General features: G+C 41.7%; 1 protein-coding gene and 1 non-coding gene across 3 annotated transcripts in view; one reads left to right on the top strand and one right to left on the bottom strand.

The window, feature by feature from the left end:
- The window catches only part of JAK1 (Janus kinase 1), a 243,824-nt gene that overhangs the window by 157,248 nt on the left and 67,846 nt on the right, over positions 1-18,730 (bottom strand). The window lies entirely within an intron of this gene.
- On the top strand, positions 2,448-2,551 carry LOC139035319 (U6 spliceosomal RNA). Its single transcript, XR_011487989.1, has one exon. It is a non-coding gene; the product is annotated as a U6 spliceosomal RNA (small nuclear RNA).

Here is an 18,730-nt window from a genome sequence, read left to right as displayed (position 1 = left end):
CTGCCTCAGAGTCATGACTTAGGCCTCAGCAGTGCCTGATAACACATGAGACTGGAAACATCACAAAGTCCTGGTGGAGACTGGGGTAAGGTGCTGGGATGACAGGCTACCACCCCCCCAGGGCCCAGGCAGGCCGCAGCCACCCAGGAGCTCAGCACTTCTATGGCTGGAATGGGAAGAAGGTGCTGGCTGAGGGCCCAGCAGGCTGTATGTGGGCCATCTTGAAACCCTGGCATTCTCCCCAGCTACCCAAACACTCAGGTAATCTTGGCAGCTACAAGTTGCGACTTAGCAGAGCGTGATTCACCCCAGGGCGGGGATTTGGGGTGGGAAATTGATGGCAGAGCTCTACCCCTTCTCCTGCCTTCACCCTCAGCATGAAGATTTTGAGCAGAATTTCCTGTCTGGGAGACATTCTCGGTGGCCCCCATATTGCCTTTAAAAAACAGCTATGCTAGACAGGTGCATATCAACTTTTCAGAGTTGTTTGTAAGAGGAAAAATATTGAAGTAAAACTTTTTTAATACTAAAAAAAAGTAAGTGAAAAGGGAACCCACAGAATGGGAGAAAAATATTTGCAAATCATATATCTGATAAGGGTTTAATATCTAAAATGTATAAGAACTTCTACAACTCAATAATATTTGTATAAAGTGAAAGTCGCTCAGTTGTGTCCAACTCTTTTGCGACCACATGGACTATACAGTCCATGGAATTCTCCAGGCCAGAATACTGGAGTGGGTAGCCTTTCCCTTCTCCAAGGGATCGTCCCAACCCAGGGATCGAACTCAGGTCTCCCACACTGCAGGCAGATTCTTTTTACTAGCTGAGCCACAAGGGAAGTCCCAATAAAAGACAAACAACCCAATTTTAAAAATGCTCAGCATCATTAGTCATTGGGAAATGCAATGCAAAATCACAGTGAACACCACTTCATACCTATAAAGATGACTATTAAACAAAAAACAAAAACAGAAATAACAGGTGCTGGCAAGGATGTGGAGAAATTGGAACCCTCATATACAACTATTAAGAATGTAAATGTAAAATGGTGCAGTCTCTGTGGAAAACAATTTGGCAGTTCCTCAAGAGGTTAAATATATAATTACCAGCAATTCTACTCCTAGCATATACTCAAAAGAATTGAAAAGAGGGACTCAAAGAGGTATTGTATGCCAATGTTTATTGCAGCACTATTCACAATAGCCAAAAGGTGGAAACAAACCAAGTGTCCATCAACAGGTGAATGAACAAAATGTGGTACATACATATAATAGAATAATATCCAGCCATTAAAAGGAATGAAGTTCTGGTACATATTACAACCTGGGTGAAACTTGAAACAAGCCAGATAAAAGGACAAAGGTCGTAGAAAATACATAGTGACAGAGAAGATTAGTGTTTATCAGGGGCTGGAGGGAAGAGTAATGGGAAGTTATTGCTTGATGGGTACAGAGTGCCTGTTTGGGGTAATGGAAAAGTTTTGGAAATAGATAGTGGTAGTGATTGCACAACATTGTGAATAATTAATGCCACTAAATTGTGCACTTAAAATGGTTAATATAGCATATTTTGTGTTATGCTTATTTCACCACAATAAAAAATTCCCTTACTGAACTATTGTGGTTTGTCAACTCTCCATCTGATTTTCCAGCATCTTATTCTCCTCCTTTGAGTCCTGTGACCTAATGTTTGATACTGCCCACTTCTCTCTCAGTTGCCCAAAGCCTATCTCCTCTGTGTTGTAAACCTGGCATCTTGGCAACAAGCTGTACATTTGGCAACAGCTGTGGATGCACCAACCAGCATTGATGATGGCCCACCCCTACAATGTGACAAAACTGTTGTCATGGAACATAGGGCATTAGGGAAAAAACTTTAATAATATGAATACAAGAATATGTATGTATGAAAAGTATATTAAATAAAAGTTCTAGAAAGCACATGTAAACCGTATCTGGATAGCTTGATAAACTTGTCCAGGGTTTCCCTAATGGCTCAGTGGTAAAGAATCCGCCTGCCAAAGCAGAAGACACGGGTTCAATCCCAGGTCCAGGAAGATCCCACATGCCTCGGAACAACTAAACTCGAGCACCACAACTATTGAGCCTGTGCTCTAGAGCCCAGGAGCCATAACTATTGAAGCCTACATGCCTGAGAGCCCAGGCTCCAAAGAGAAGCCACTGCAATGAGAAGTCCATTCACTGCAACTAGACAGTAGCCCCCGCTCCCTACAATCAGAGAAAACCCCTGAGCAGCAATAAAGACCCAACACAGTCAAAAATTTAAAAATAAAAACGTTATAGAAACTTGTCCAGAAAGATGAACTTTCTTAGGGATCACCTTCCTCAATGGTTCTGGGAACAAAACATCTTGACTTCTTGAAGCAAACTGCCCCTCAAGAATTAGGTCACAAAGACTGGGTCTCTTTAAAAGATGCTGATCCTGTGCTCGCTTTGGCAGCACATATACTAAAATTGGAACGATACAGAGATTAGCATGGCCTCTGCGCAAGGATGACGTGCAAATTCGTGAAGCGTTCCATATTTTTTCTTTGCATGGGGGTACCCAAATCTGAAGTCTGTAAATGAATTGATCTACAAGCGTGGTTATGGCAAAATCAACAAAAAGCGAATTGCCCTGACAGACAATGCATTGATTGCTCGATCTCTTGGGAAATACGGAATCATCTGCATGGAGGATCTGATTCATGAGATCTATACCATTGGAAAACATTTCAAAGAAGCAAACAACTTCCTGTGGCCCTTTAAATTGTCTTCTCCACGAGGTGGAATGAAGAAAAAGACCACCCATTTTGTAGAAGGTGGAGATGCTGGCAACAGGGAAGACCAGATCAACAGGCTTATTAGAAGGATGAACTAAGGTATCTACCAGGATTATTTTTGTAATCTCGTCCATTAATAAACAATTGAAACAAATTAAAAAAAAATAGATGCTGATCCTTTAATGTCCTCTTGTTTTGTTAAATTTAGCAAAATGTTTGATTGATTACTTGGTTTTTCATAATTACATCAATGCTGAAGAATATTTTTTTATGGACCAGGACTTTCTTTTATAAATTGAGATTATTAACATAATAGACCCCCCTGCCACTGCCCCACCATTCTATTCTATAGGCCTGCTCACTTGTTGAGGGAGAGGGGAACTCAGACTAGGTTTTTTTTTTGCTTTGGGGGACTAGACACAATTTTGTGTATGTTTTATTAAAAGTCAAACTTTAAAATGTACTTAAGGTAAAATCATGTGTACCACTGGTGGTTCAGTGGATAAGAATCCATCTGTCAATGCAGGGGATGCAGGTTCAATCCCTGGTCCTGGAAGATTCCACGTACCGTGGAACAACTCAGCCCACGAGCCACAATTACTGAGCCCACATGCTGAAACTACTGAAGCCCACACTCCTAGAGCCTATGCTCCATAACAAGAGAAATAATCTTGAGAAATAACAAGAGAAGCCATAACAATGAGGAGCCGGCACATTGCAAGGAAGAGTAGTCCCCCCTCACCACAACCAGAGAAAGCCAATGTACAACAACAAATACCCAGCACAACCATAAATTAATTAATTGATTTAATTAAAGGAATTCTTAAAAAAAAGGGTTGGGCCTTTGGTGTTCTACATTCAATGTCAGCTCTGCCCCTACCACATGTCTTGGACAAGTGTGCCTTCCACCTCTCCCAGCACTGCTGGTCTCATCTGTAAAGTGGGGAGTGCGACACCTACCTCTGAGGACTGTGAGCTTCCCTGGTGACTGAGAAGGTAAAGAATTCGGCTGGAATGTGGGAGACCTGGGTTCGATCCCTGGGTCTGGAAGATCCCCTGGAGAAGGGAATGGCAACCCACTCCAGTATTCTGGCCTGGAAAATTCTATGGACAGAGGAGCCTGGCGGGCTACAGTCCATGGGGTTGCAAAGAGTTGGACATGACTGAATGACTTTCACACACACACTCAGCGGATTATGTTGAGGTTTAAATAAGAGAAGGTATGAGAGGCACCCAGCACAGTGCCTGGCACAGAGCAGGCACCCAAGAGGATGAGCTTACATAATCTGTTACAGAGAAGCCATGAACACCCACAGACCTCCTCCATGACATTTTCCCCCGTGAACAGCCATGATTATTTCTCCTTTCTTTATAGTACTTCATGAAGTATTTTCATGAGAATACAGTCCAAGCTGTAGCCATTTTATACATACACAAGTTTTGATCAAATAAACTCTAAGCCCTTGGGAAGCAGAGGCAATATTGTGAACTCTTGCCACCCTCAGAGCTTGATGAAGCCACATTTGTAATGAGGTTGGAAAAAACACTTGTTAAATTGAATGGCTGAGAAGCAATTTGGGGCTCTGGGAAAGGCAATGGATTTATTGCCATAAGACTTAAGTTCTAATCCTGCTTTCACATGTGTGAGCATTATGACATTGAACAAGACACTGCAAGGCAACTCTGATCATCAGATTTTTTTTTTTTTAATTTTATATTTTGGCATGTGGCACGTGGGATCTTAGTTCCCCAACCTGGGAGTCTTAACCATTGGTTTGCCAGGGAAGTCCCTTAGTTTCTAAATTGATAGAGTATGTCAGCCTAATTTCAGTGGACTGAATGTCTCCAAGAAATTTATACGTTGAAATCCTAACTTTCATATGATGATATTAGGAGGTGGGGCCTTTGGGAGGTGATTAGGTCATAAGGATAGAGCCCTCAAAATGGGTTTAGTGCCCTTGTTAAAAGGACTCCAGAGAGCTCTGTCATCCTCATTCCACCACCGGAGGAGACAATGAGAAGGTAGTCTGAAACCAAGAAGAAGGTTCTCACCAGAACCTGAACCTGCTGACACCTTGACCTCAGACACCTCCGGAACTGTGAGAAATAACTTTCTATTGTTTATAAGCCACTCAGTCTTTGGTACTTTGCTATAGCCACCTGAACTAAGACACGAACCTACCTTCAGGACAGAATTACAGAGATTCACATGTGACACCACACATATGAAAGTGTTTGGTAATTTCCAATTTATTTTCTTTATTATAGGATGGAAATAAAAAGGGGTGCAGGATGTGAAACCTGCTGGGTGTTAATCATTTACAATCAGGCCATTGTCCCAATCAATTAATCAGTTACACCTAAAGTTAATGCTATTTGCAACCTACTGAAAGGATGAGGAGATGGACAGATTTTTAATGGTAAATTCTTAAGTACTCAAAGGCTTATACTCAAAACTCCCATTAGCAATAACACAGGAGTTATGCCTGCCAGGCCCACTGAGAGTTGAATATGATCCATAATCTATCTTACTTAACGTCATCAGTTTCCCCATAGCCCCTTCAAACAATCAGACGCCAGTGAAATGCCATAAGTGGAAATAATAGCATTGATTTAGAAGAATATTGACAGTCTATTTCAATGAAGCTTTCCAACCTGAAAAGCCTATAGATATTTTGAAATTTTTATGTGCCTGTGCACATTTATTTGTTTTTATTTCTTAAAGGAGAAAGGCAATCTTTTAATGTTGAGAAAGTACTGGAAGGGGATAATGCGTGCATGCATGCTAAGTCACTTCAGTCATGTCTGACTCTTTGCAACCCTATGGACTGCAGCCCACCAGGCTTCTCCAGGCAAGAATGAGATTATCCAGGCAAGAATACTGGAGTTGTTTGCCAGGCTCTTCTCCAAGAAAGGGATAATATATTTATACAAGTACCTCAGCTAAAATATTTCCCCCAATACTAGATTTTTTCCCTTTCTTCTTATCATATAAAAACTGATTACATTTGTTGAACCTTTTTAAATTAAACAATCTTTCATATTATCTTTGGCTTGTGAGAAATGAACAAACCAAAAGAAATTTTAGAATGTTATTGATAACATAAGCACAAATATAATTCCTCTCCAATTTTTATCCCACATTCCTCCAGTTATCAACACCTATCACATCTTCCTTTAAACATCTGGTATTTGCTCCTTCCCTTCTTGGGCCATCATGCTCCAGCTCTGGCTCTTTTAATGCAGGCCCAGACTGAGACAGTGACTTCCTAAGTGGTCTTCCTTTTTAAAATCTCGTGATTTTTCAATCCATTCTACTTCTTCCAAAGTAGAATCTTGCATATTCTACTTTTCATAGAATGTAAAACTTTGAGGGCAAAGAGGGCACGCCTTCTATTTCCTTATATTGTAGACATCGTGATCATATTTCCTGAGCAGAAAAATCTAGACACATGATCTGACAAGTATATTTATAGAGAAAAAGAAGCAGAAATCTAAAATTGGACCCTTTTCTCCAAACCTGTGGTTATTTTATCTAATAGATTCATTCTAACAAAATATATTCTGCATCATATATATATACACATGGGTCTATCTCTTTAGAACAGAGATTCTCAACTGGTAGACCAAAGCTCAAATATGACTCATGGTAATTTTTTTTTTGTCTAGCACTTACAAAAATAAATTTGAATTGATTGCTAACACTTAAAAATTGCTGATTTCACATAAAAAAAATTGAAGCTTTGAGAAATCTGAAGATCTGAGAAGACTGGGTTTTTAGAAATCAACTTAACCTACAGTCTACCCAAGATGGGGAAACCTAGTAAACCTGAAAAACCCAAAGCAGACTACACTTTTAGTATATGGATAAACAGGATAAAACCTGCTGCACAGGAAAGGACAACAATGAAACTTGCCTGTCTGGACCTCAGCACTTGAGAGAAAATATATATAGTCAAGTACCAAGGAGAGTATGACTATAAATTATCAAAAGATAAATACACATACATACATTTAAACATGTATATCTTTTGATAATTTACACCCACAAGATGATAACCCCCCAAATGTGTCTGTAGTCCAATTCACCCTACTTTTGTAGTTAAAAACAAGTAGCGATATTAACTTGGTCCTGGATAAGTAGTTAACCCAAGCAAATTGTAAAAGTAAACACAAATGACCTCTGAATGAATGCAACATCAATCTATGTTTCAAAGAATTCCTATAGGCAAAATCCACAGAATATGAGTTCAGGGTCAAAATCCATAAAACACACAAGTAAATGAGGCACAAAGAGTAAAAAGCAACAGAACAGACGACACAGATCAGACCTGCAAAATGCTCAGTTATAGAATGTCAAGACACAGAACATAGAATATTTACTATTGATTCAGTCAAATATTTTTGAATACCTTCTATTTTCCAGGTAATGTTCTAAACTCTAAGGAGAAAGCAGCTAACAAAATAAATACCCTGGCTCTCAAGATTGTTACTACATTTTAGGAGAGACAAGTAACTAAAATATGTAGTATGGCATGCATGCATGTTAAGTCGCTTCAGTCGTGTCTGACTCTTTGCAACCCTATGGACTACAGCCCTCCAAGTTCCTCTGCCCATGGGATTTTCCAAGCACAGAATACTGGAGTGGGTTGCCATGCCCTTCTGCGGGAGATCTTCCCAACGCAGGGATCGAACCCACGTATCCTGCATTGTAGGTGGATTCCTCCCTGCTGAGTCATCAGGGAAGCCCATGTGGTATGGCGGTGGTGGGAAAAAGAAGAAAAAAACAAACCTAGGAGAGAGATCCGGAGTAGAGGCTGTCTCGCTGTCCTCAGAGTGACGTGGGGATTAACTCTGGGTGTGAGGGATGACCTGAGAGCCCTGGTTTTTTTGTGTGGCTGACATAAACAGAGGACACAGGCACAATGGGATTATGATGGTCTCAAGGCAGACATGGTGGTTATTAACCGCACTGTGAGCATGGGTGCTATGGAGGAAGAAGACTCTTCACAAAAGCAGTAGAGTCCTAAGCCTCTCTTTTCACTCCTGATAATGCTTATGTGAGCATCAGGGAAGAAATGTGCTTATCTGAAGCACAAGTTACTCCAGGCATCCCACTTGCTTCCTGCTGATGGAGGTATAGAAGTCAGGGCAAAGACTGACTTTGTTTCAAGAAAATAAAGCCAATAGAAATGAGCGAGAAACTATACAGAACTGACCAACAGAATTTCTAGGAATGAAAAAATGATAGAAATTTTAAACTCACTTTCAGAAGGATTCAACACAGCTGAAGAATTAGTAAATTGCAAATTAGATCCTAAAATATTATCCAAATGCAGACACCAAATATGAAAGAGAAATTGCCAGACTTGGGCAATAGAATTAGACGGTATAGGGGAGTTCTCTAGCAGTCCAGGGGTTAGGACTCTAAGCTTTCATTGCCAAGGGTCAGGGTTCACTCCCTGGGTAGGGGAATTAAAATCCTGCAAGTCATACATCAAAGGTAATAAATAAACAAAAGGTCTAGTAAACATGTAGTCAGAATTCTTTAAGGAGATAGCAAAAATGAGGGAAAGGAGGGACTCCTCTGGTGATCCAGAGGTTGGGGCTTTGACTTACAGTACGGAACTAGTGGGTTGGTGCAGGTTTGTGGACAAAAAACACAGGACATAAAAAAACAGAGGCAGTTTTGTGGCCAGTTCAATAAAGACTTTTCTAAAAAAAACAAAAAAACAAAAATGAGGGAAAGGAAATATTCAAAGAAATAATAGCTGAGAACTTTCCTGAATTGTTGAAAGTCATTAGCTACCTGGTCACTGTAGACACTTGAATTTTGTCTATAAGTAATAGTTTTTCTTAAACCACCATCTATGAAACATGTTTTTGGACTTAGTGAAAGTCTTGAATTTCTTTGCTGATAGGAAACTGAAGTGATGTCTGGGCATGCAACAGTATTAAGGCCATTCTCTTTAAGGTAAAGAAGGGAAATTTTCTCATGATCAAACTTACTAATGATAACTACACCCCAATCTTAACTGTAATGGACACAATAGTAACTATCAATGGGTTTGGATAATTCTCTGCAGCTTTCATTTCAACATAGTTTTAGAATATTGCCTTTGCAAATTTTTCCATCTTTTGTTTTCCTTCACCAGGAATCATTTTTGGGGGTCTACTGAAAATAGTACCCATCATTGGGTTAAGTGGTGGGATCCAATTTCATCATGACCTCAGAGGCTCTATAAATCCCTTTCTCTGAGAATAAACTCCAAAGTTTTTAGCATGACACAAGAAGCTATTTCTTAGGCCACCAGAGTTTTGTACAGGAAATTCCCCCTTGTCCTTCTCATTGTGCTTCCCATCCTTTTTCAGTACTTTCCACTAACCTCCTCCCACCTAAAATCTGTCAGTCTCAAGAAAGTCTACTGGTCTTTCATGACCCTCTTCAAACTGGACATCTGGCTACTCAAAACTTTCTCTGACAACATTTAGGGCACCTTGTGCTTCAGAGTGTTCATCTCTCTATCCAGGCATGTCTGGCATGTGATGGGTGCTTAATAAATTCTTGGTGAATAAATGGTATAGAAAATCTGGCAGAACACTGGGCAGGGAGGAGGGGGGAAGTCAAGCTTAAAAGGTCAGTGTAAGGCAATCTTTATCCCTGGTCTCAGAAATACCACTGGTAGGAAATTTACCTAGGTAAATAATTGAGAATGTACTCAAAGATCTAGCTACAAGGCTCATATTTTATTACTCTTTCACTAGCAAAATCCTGGGCACAATTTTAAGTCCTTCAATTGGGCTTTGGCTAAATGAATGCATAAAGGAATACTAAATAGCTATTTTAAAACAAGTATGGAAAATATTTAGTGGCGTGTCATGATATTTTATTCAAAGAAAAAAGGTTGTTCAAGGAAAAAAGCAGTGTGTTCAGTCTGATTACATATAATGCCTTACATCAAATTGTGAACAATATTTTCTGGGTATTGGATTCCAATTATTTTTCTTCTTTCTGGTTCTGAAAAAAAATTCTAAGTTTTCACAATGAGTACTAATAATTTTTATTATTTTTAACAAAGAGGGTTTCTGTTTTTAAAGGGCCTTTCATGGTTCTACAACTTCCCTTTGGAGCTCCAACTCTACTAAGAGACCATTCATATTCCCAGCATTCCAAGGTACCCAAGGGAGAGGGCTGTCCAGATATTTTAGCCTCATTTCATAAAATGGAGCCTTGGAAAGGAAAAACATCTGCTCCAGCGAGTAGTGATTTTAAAACCCAGGCAAACAGAGTGGTCAGTTCCCAAGATTTTATGATGTTTTAAGATTTTATGAAGTTAGAAAACTTCCATTAGCCTGTTCATTTTTCAAGATAGATTCCCCTGAAAATTCTGTGCTGATTCTGAAATCGTTTGCCATGGAAGGATTCTATCCCATCCAGGACAGAATCCTAAAGCTAGCATATTCTCTTACTTTAATCATGGAAGGATTCTATCCCATCCAGGATAGAATCCTAAAGCTAGCATGTTCTCTTACTTTAATCTACACTTGCTTGGACGTTCCACAGCTGGAAACACACACACACACACACACACACACACGGACTTCTGGGCTGCAGCTACTCCCTAAGTTACCAAAGGGGGCCAGCCGCGGCCAACAGAGAGGCCCAGGAGGTGGGGGTTCCCCTCTCCAGGGGCGCAGGCAGGCTGCGAGCCCAGGGACTCGACTTCCTCTTCTAGCCTTCCCGGAGGTCCCCGCCCACTTCACTGCCACCAGGTCACTGAGGAAGTCACGTTCTGGCCTCCAGCTGTTCTGAAGCTTCTGAAGTTTAAAAGCGGGGGGGGGGGGGGGGGGGGGGGGGGGGGGGGGGGGACAGGGGTGAAATGGAAAGCGCCCTTGTAGGGGCCAAGAGACAAAGCCATAGCCTGGTGTCTGTCACTAATTGAATAGTGATTTGGTAAATGATCTCCGTTGAGTGGATTAAATCTTTCATCTCTCAGAAAAGGGGTTGACCTAGAATGACTGCGTCCCCATTTCAGTGCTGCAAAAAGTTAGAATTAACGTGTGCTGAATTAACATGTAAAAGACTGTTTTATTTAATCCTCCAGCAACTCCATATGCTAGGTGTCCCAGATTCCCATACACAGTCTGAAAATAGAGGCACAAGGGCTGAGAAATGCTTTCCAACACTTTCCACTTCGTGATATACACGGAAAACATTTTTCTTTTTTAACAACACAGCAGGGAGAATGTGTGAGCGCCAACCAGAAGCAAAGTGTCCCCGTCACCTTGGGAAGAGGGGCTCCGGTTCTCAGCGTACCTGTCCCTCCTGTTACCTGTTTCCTGCTCCCTGGAATGGAAGCCACGAAGCGCTTGATTCCAGAGAAATAAGATGTATCTGATTCAAGACAGCCCTAGATTTGAGTCTGCCCTCTTCGACTGGGCAGATCAAGAAAGTAACTTGATGTTTTGGAGAGTATTTCCCCACCTCTAAGTGAAGCTCCTGACAGCATGCACGTCAGAAAGAGTGACGTGAGTAGTGAATGTGACCAAACGTTTATCCCCGAGCCCGTACCCACGGACCTCTTAGAAGTGCAGGTCTCGCAGCGCGTCTCCAGTCCCCGCTCCCTGCGCCTAGCCCGTCGCGGGGCCGGGCGCAGGCAGGCGGGGCCGGCGTTCCGGGAGGTTCCGGGTTTCAGCGCTGACTTCTGCGTACCCCGCCGGCTGCGTCACCACTCGAAAGGGCAGCCGGGCTGGCGGGGGCGGGGGCGCGGCGCCGCTGGAAGCCCCGGTGCTCTTACGGAAAGTGCGAGCCCGGAGTTCCCAGCCGCAATCGATGCGGCGAGCCGCGTCCCCCAGCGTCGTCTCGGGAGGCCGTTCCCGCTCGCGCTCCGAGCCGTCGCAGAGTCCCTGGAAGCGCCCGGCGGTGGCCTCTGCCCGAGAGAGGGGGCGGCCCCCACGGCGAAGCGAGGCCGGGACCACCGGAGCTCCGCTGTCCTGACCGCGCCGCCGCGCCTTGCAGTACCCTGGGAGGTGGAGGTGGCGGGGAGCTGGCACTGTGGAAGCCTTCCCCGCTTCTTTCCACCCCCGGACGCCCGCCCGCCTCGCCCCATTGCACAATTCCTGCTGTGGAACTGCCGCGTGACTAGGACGCAACCCAAAGAATGTTTCCCAGGTTTCCCGGCTGAAAAGGGAGCGGTTGGGTGTCCCGCCCGGTCCCTGGGAGCCCTTTCAATTGTATTTTTTCGGGTGACTGGATTGCCTTTTAAAACGCAGAGGTTGCCCTTTACAAAGAAAAATTCACTAGCCGGCTGGCGTGCCCACTCGGTTGGCGCCGGGTGAAGACAGCTGGCGCGTTTTTTCCCTCATGTATATCTTCAGACAGGAAAAGTGTGTGGATCTCTTTGGGGGAGAATTCAGAAGCTGATTTTAAAGTAGGACGGGGAGTGGATGCTTAAAGGAACTGGAGACAATCTGGAGCTTTCCAAGGATCACGGAGTTAATCAGTGCTGAAGGCGCCTAGTAGGTCCTGAATAAATTAGAGAATGAATGAATATTTGGAGAAGGGATTTAAATGGCTGCCTGTGAACCAATGCTTTCATTTTGCAGATGAGGAAATCTATAGAGGTTATGTGGTTAGGCCAAGGTCACCTACCTAATTAATGGTGGAAGGCAGGAACAGAAACTGTCTCAGCTGGACGACAGAGGATGAGATGGTTGGATGGCATCACCGATTCAATGGACATGAGTTTGAGTAAACTCTGGGAGTTGGTGATGGACAGGGAGGTCTGGCCTGCTGCATTCCATGGGGTCACAAAGAGTTGGACATGACTGAGGGACAGAACTGAACTGATTAACTGTTTCAACCCCAAATACTTGTAATTACCAGATGGGTGTATTTTCCCCTCTTTATGAAAGGAAAATGCCTTCTACCGTAATTAATATCTGCAAAGTCTTATTCCACACACACTTACTACCCATCCGAAACAAGCAAAACAATCCCCAGATCTAATATATAGAGCAAATGGTTAAAGTTGGCAGTGCCAAAGCAAGATAGGCATTTTTGTCTTATTCCCATATGCTATTAATAACAGCACTTTTTAATCACACAAAACATGCCAGTGAACAAACAGTGCTTCTCCAAGATGGTGCAGAAGATACCAGGTTCCCACTGACTCTACTTATGTAAATACAGGGTTTTGGTATTTTGCGTGGGAACTGCTAGACCCATGAGTGACCATCAGTGTTGTTCAGAGACTGGTCAGTTGGTTTATTCAGGCTTGGAATAGACTTGTTGCTCATTTTTCAGAACAGACAAGCTGCAATCTGTGAGAACACAAGGGACTTCAATGACAGTCTTGCAGATGCCTGGACAGCTTGTTGTCTTTGAAGTCTCAAGGCTGACCAAGTATACCAAATGTCTAATTTAGGGACCAGAATTGCCAAATAAGTAGATGTGAAGATCAAAGGAATCAAAACTGTAAGTGGCAATCATGAGTAAAACTTGATTCTTTTGTGGGTTGTTAAAAACGGTTTCCATGATGATTATTATGATGTAGTTATAGTAATACAATTTGAGTGCAGATTCTTATCCAAGAAAATGGTGGGTTTTCCAGTGATGGACACAATAGCAGATCACATTATGAAATGTCTCATTTTTTAGGCCATTCAGATACACTCTGAAATGGGGCAGTTGTCTTCTCTAACTCTGTTGTCTTCCCTATTCTTCTGTGCCTCTGATATCTTAAAGGTGGGAACAAACAAATAAAAATTGCTAGAAAAATATGAAATTCTAGACTTCTAGGTACAATATATTAATTCTGGTTTGATAAGCCTACACAATGTTCATGAAACCAAAGCATTATCTCCTAACATTTTAATAAACCATTCTATTCAGTAATAAAAATGTTGCAGTTTTTAAAAAGCATTATATATTTTTCCAATACAGCAATTTCTAATTTGCCATTTTACTAGGTTATTAAGCCTGAACTCTAGAAACACAAATTGTAGGCCCCTATTACTACCTGAGAAGAGATATCTGATCAAACAAAAACATCCTTCCAAGTAAGATCTTACAAATAATAGCTTTATTCAGTTCAGTCGCTCAGTCGTGTCCAACTCTTTGTGACGCCATGAATCGCAGCACGCCAGGCCTCCCTGTCCACCACCAACTCCCGGAGTTTACTCAAACCCATGTCCATCGAGTTGGTGATGCCATCCAGCCATCTCATCCTCTGTCGTCCCCTTCTCCTCTTGCCCCCAATCCCTCCCAGCATCAGGGTCTTTTCCAATGAGTCAGCTCTTCCCATCAGGTGGCAAAAGTATTGGAGTTTCAGCTTCAGCATCAGTCCTTCCAATGAACACCCAGGACTGATCTCATTTAGGATGGACTGGTTGGATCTCCTTGCAGTCCAAGGGACTCTCAAGAATCTTCTCCAACACCACAGTTCAAAAGCATGAATTTTTCGGCATTCAGCTTTCTTCACAGTCCAACTCTCACATGCATACGTGACCACTGGAAAAACCATAGCCTTGACCAGACGGACCTTTGTTGGCAAAGTAATGTCTCTGCTTTTTAATATGCTATTGGTCATAACTTTCCTTCCAAGGGGTAGGTGTCTTTTAATTTCATGGCTGCAATCACCATCTGCAGTGATTTTGGAACCCCCCAAAATAAAGTCTGACACTGTTTCCACTACCTATTTCCCATGAAGTGATGGGACCAGATGCCATGATCTTAGTTTTCTGAATGTTGAGCTTTCAGCCAACTTTTTCACTGTCTTCTTTCACTTTCATCAAGAGGCTTTTTGGTTCCTCTTCACTTTCTGCCATTTGGATGCAAATGATACTTGTTAAATATGTCACGTATTTCATTCAATACCATTACATAACTGGTGTTGAGTTTTTTTGCAAAGAAAATATCTCAGAACAATTTCAATTGTTATCATCATTAATTAGTTTATAAGATGATATTTATCAGTGATGGCATAGGATTTTGGAACTGGTTAGGTCATTAGAGAAAATGCAATTATATTCCTCCTTTTACAGATGAGAAACTGAAGGCTATTGATATTAAGCAATAACATGGAGTTTCTGACATGGTCAAAAACAACTGAGGATTCTGATTTGCCATGTGTTTTACAAAATCATCACCATAGTCTTCATTTCATAAGTGTGTGGTTTACACCGTGTGTAAAGCATGGTGCTTGAAACTGGGAATATGGAAAGGTATAAGAAGTGCTCAAAGATTTTTTATAATTTAACATGTAGGCTAATGCTTCTCAAACTTTAAAGTCTGTAGGAATCACATTTGTTGTTCAGTCATTAAGTCGTGTCTGATTCTTTGCGACCCCATGAACTGTAGCACGCCAGGCTTCCCTGTCCTTCACTATCCCCCTGAGTTTGCTCAAACTCATGTCCATTGAGTCAGTGATGTCATCCAACCATGCCACGCTGGAAGAAGAATATCCGCATCTACTTGCAGGCATATGAGCAAGAGAGAGCAGTCTTCACAGCTTCTTCACCAGGAGTAGATTCCATCCCAAGAAGCCACTAGCAACTCCTCATCTGTTTAGGTTTTATCCTGAGATTGCAGCATTTTAATCACATCTTCATCAGTTCAGTTCAGTCACTCAACTATGTCAAACTCTTTGAGATTCCATGGACTGCAGCACACCAGGCTTCCCTGTCTATCACCAACTCCTGGAGCTTGCTCAAACTCATGTCCATTGAGTTGGTGATGTCATCCAACCATCTCATCCTCTATCATCCCCCTCTCCTCCTGCCTTCAATCTTTCCCAGCATCAAGGTCTTTTCCAATGAGTCAGTTCTTTGGATCAGGTGGCCAAAGTATTGGAGCTTCAGCTTCAGCATCAGTCCTTCCAATGAATATTCAGAATTGATTGATTCATGGCTACTGGAAAAACCATAGCTTTGACTAAATGGACTTTTTGTTGGTAAAGTAATGCCTCTGCTTTTTACGGTGCTGTCTAGGTTTGTCATAGCTTTTCTTCCAAGGAGCAAGCATCTTTTAATTTCATGACCGCAGTCACCGTCTGCAGTGATTTTGGATGCCAAGAAAATAAAGTCTGTCACTGTTTCCACTGTTTCCCCATCTATTTGACAGGAAGTGATGGGACCGGATGCTGTGATCTTAAGTTTTTTTTTTTTAATTTATTTGTTTTTTATTGAAGGATAATTGCTTTACAGAATTTTGCTGTTTTCTGTCAAACCTCAACATGAATCAGCCATAGGTATGCATATATCCACACCCTCTTGAACCTCCCTCCCATCTCCCTCCCCATCCCACCCCTCTAGGTTGATACAGAGACCCTGTTTGAGTTTCCTGAGCCATGCAGCAAATTCGCGCTGGCTATCTGTTTTACATATAAGTTTCCATGTTACTCTTTCCATACATCTCACCCTTTCCTCCCCTCTCCCCAAATCCATAAGTCTATTCTCTATGTCTGCTTCTCCATTGTTAGAGGATCTTAAGTTTTTTGAATGCTGAGTTTTAAGCCAGGTTTTTCACTCCCCTCTTTCACTTTCTTCAAGAAGCTCTTTAGTTCCTCTTAGCTTTCTGCCATAAGGGTGGTGTCATCTGCCTATCTGAGGTTATTGATATTTCTCCCAGAAATCTTGATTCCAGCTTGTGTTTCATCCAGCCTGGCATTTTGCATGATGTACTCTGAATATAAATTAAGTAAGCAAGGTGACAGTATACAGCCTTGACATACTCATTTCCCAATTTGGAACCAGTCCTTTATTCCATGTTCAGTTCTAACTGTTGCTTCTTGACCTTCATACAGATGTCTCATGAGGCAGTAAGGTGGTCTGGTATTCCCATCTCTTAAAGAATTTTCCACAGTTTGTTGTGATCCACACAGTCAAAGGCTTCAGTGTAGTCAATGAAGCAGAAGTAGATGTTTTTCTGGAATTCTCTTGCTTTTTCTATGATCCAGCAGATGTTGGCAACTTGATCTCTGGTTCCTCTGCCTTTTCTAAATGCAGCTTGAACATCTGGAAGTTCCCAGTTCATGTACTGTTGAAGTCTGGCTTGGAGAATTTTGAGCATTACTTTGCTAGCGTGTGAAATGAGTGCAATTGGGTGGTAGTTTGAACATTCTTTGGCATTGCCTTTCTTTGGGATTGGAATGAAAAATGACCTTTTCCAGTCTTACGGCCACTGGTGAGTTTTCCAAATTTGCTGGCATGCTGAGTACAGCGCTTTCACAGCATTATCTTCTGGATTTGAAATAGCTCAGCTGGAATTCCATCACCTCCACTAGCTTTGTTCATAGTGATGCTTCCTAAGGCCCACTTGACTTTGCACTCCAGGATGTCTGACTGTAAGTGAGTGATCACACCATTGTGGTTATCTGGATCATTAAGATCTTTTCTGTATAGTAGCTCTGTGTATTCTTGCTACCTCTTCTTAATATCTTTGGCTTCTGTTGGGTCCATACTGTATCTGTCCTTTATCGTGCCCATCTTTGCATGACGTGTTCCCTTGGTATCTCTAATTTTCTTGAAGTGATCTCTAGTCTTTCCCATTCTATTGTTTTCCTCTATTTCTTTGCATTGATCACTGAGGAAGGCTTTCTTATCTCTCCTTGCTATTCTTTGGAACTCTGCATTCAGATGGATATGTCTTTCCTTTTCTCCTTTGCCTTTCACTTCTCTTTCTTTCCTCAGCTGTTTGTAAGGCCTCCTCAGATAACCATTTTGCCTTTTGCATTTCTTTCTTTGGGGATGGTTTTGATCGCCGCCTCCTGTACAGTGTCAAGCACCTCCATCCATAGTTCTTCAGGCACTCAATTTTAATTCTCTTGCTCTTTCCACCATATCTGCAGTTGTTTCCTCCACTGAAGTCTTGAACCCCTCAGAGTCAACCATGAGGGCTGGAATCTACTTCATCCAGTAGATGAATCCACTTCATCCAAAAAGCCAAATTTTTGTGTTGATATTTTGACCTTTTCCCATGAAACACAAATGTTCTTCATGGCACCTAGAATGGTGAATCCTTCCCAGAAGGTTTTCAATGGACTTCGCCCAGATCCACCAGGAGAATCTCTGTCTATGGCAGCTATAGCCTTGTGAAATGCATTTCTTAAATAAGCTTGAGAATCAAAATTACTCCTTGATCCATGGGCTGCAGAATAGATGTTTTTTGTTAGCAGGCCTGAAAACAACATTAATCTCATTGTACATTCCCATCAGAGCTCTTGGGTGATCAGGTGCTTTGTCAATGTTCTATTCTATTTTAAAATAAATTTCTTCTTTCTGAATCACACAGAAATCTTGCTAAAGTACAGATTCTGATTCATTGGTTCTGGAATAGGGCTTGAGATTCAGTTTTGACAATAATATGCCCCAATGAGATGCCAATTCTGCTGGTTCACAGACCATACTTGGAGTAGCAAAGTGTGGGACATATAAATAGAAAGAAAACAGTATAGTAACCTGAAATTTTTGTAACACAGAGAAACAACAGTAAAAGCTTCTTAGCAGGGAAAAAAACATGTTATAAAACTCAAGCTGGTTACTTCTAGGAATGCCCCTCAGACACTCAGAGTATATTTACTGTTATAAAATAGTATCCTATTTTTGTCTCTGAGAGCACAGCATATTAGAAATAACATAAATAGTGGGGCAAGGAGAAAGAAAGGAAGTGATGGTTAGAAATAACATCAAAGGAAGAGACAGAAACAATTTTTTTCAAAAGAACTTAACACCACCATAGCCAACTATTACTATCAATAGTTCTTAAGAACATCAGTGAAACTGTGTGTACAATGAATTTGGAGTCAGGATGTCTTGATTCAAGTTCTGGTCTGCCTTTTAGTAGCTATATATAATATCTTTAGATTTAACTGTAATCTGTTTAGCTTCATTTTCCATATCAGAAAAAATGAGATAATACCTCCAGTCTCCCTGGACTGAATATTA

Source organism: Odocoileus virginianus, chromosome 5 (genome assembly GCF_023699985.2).
Source record: "Odocoileus virginianus isolate 20LAN1187 ecotype Illinois chromosome 5, Ovbor_1.2, whole genome shotgun sequence".
NCBI classification, from domain to species: Eukaryota; Metazoa; Chordata; class Mammalia; order Artiodactyla; family Cervidae; genus Odocoileus; species Odocoileus virginianus.
The sequence above is the reverse complement of the archived record's forward strand: the minus strand, read 5'-3'. Positions and strand labels throughout refer to the sequence as shown.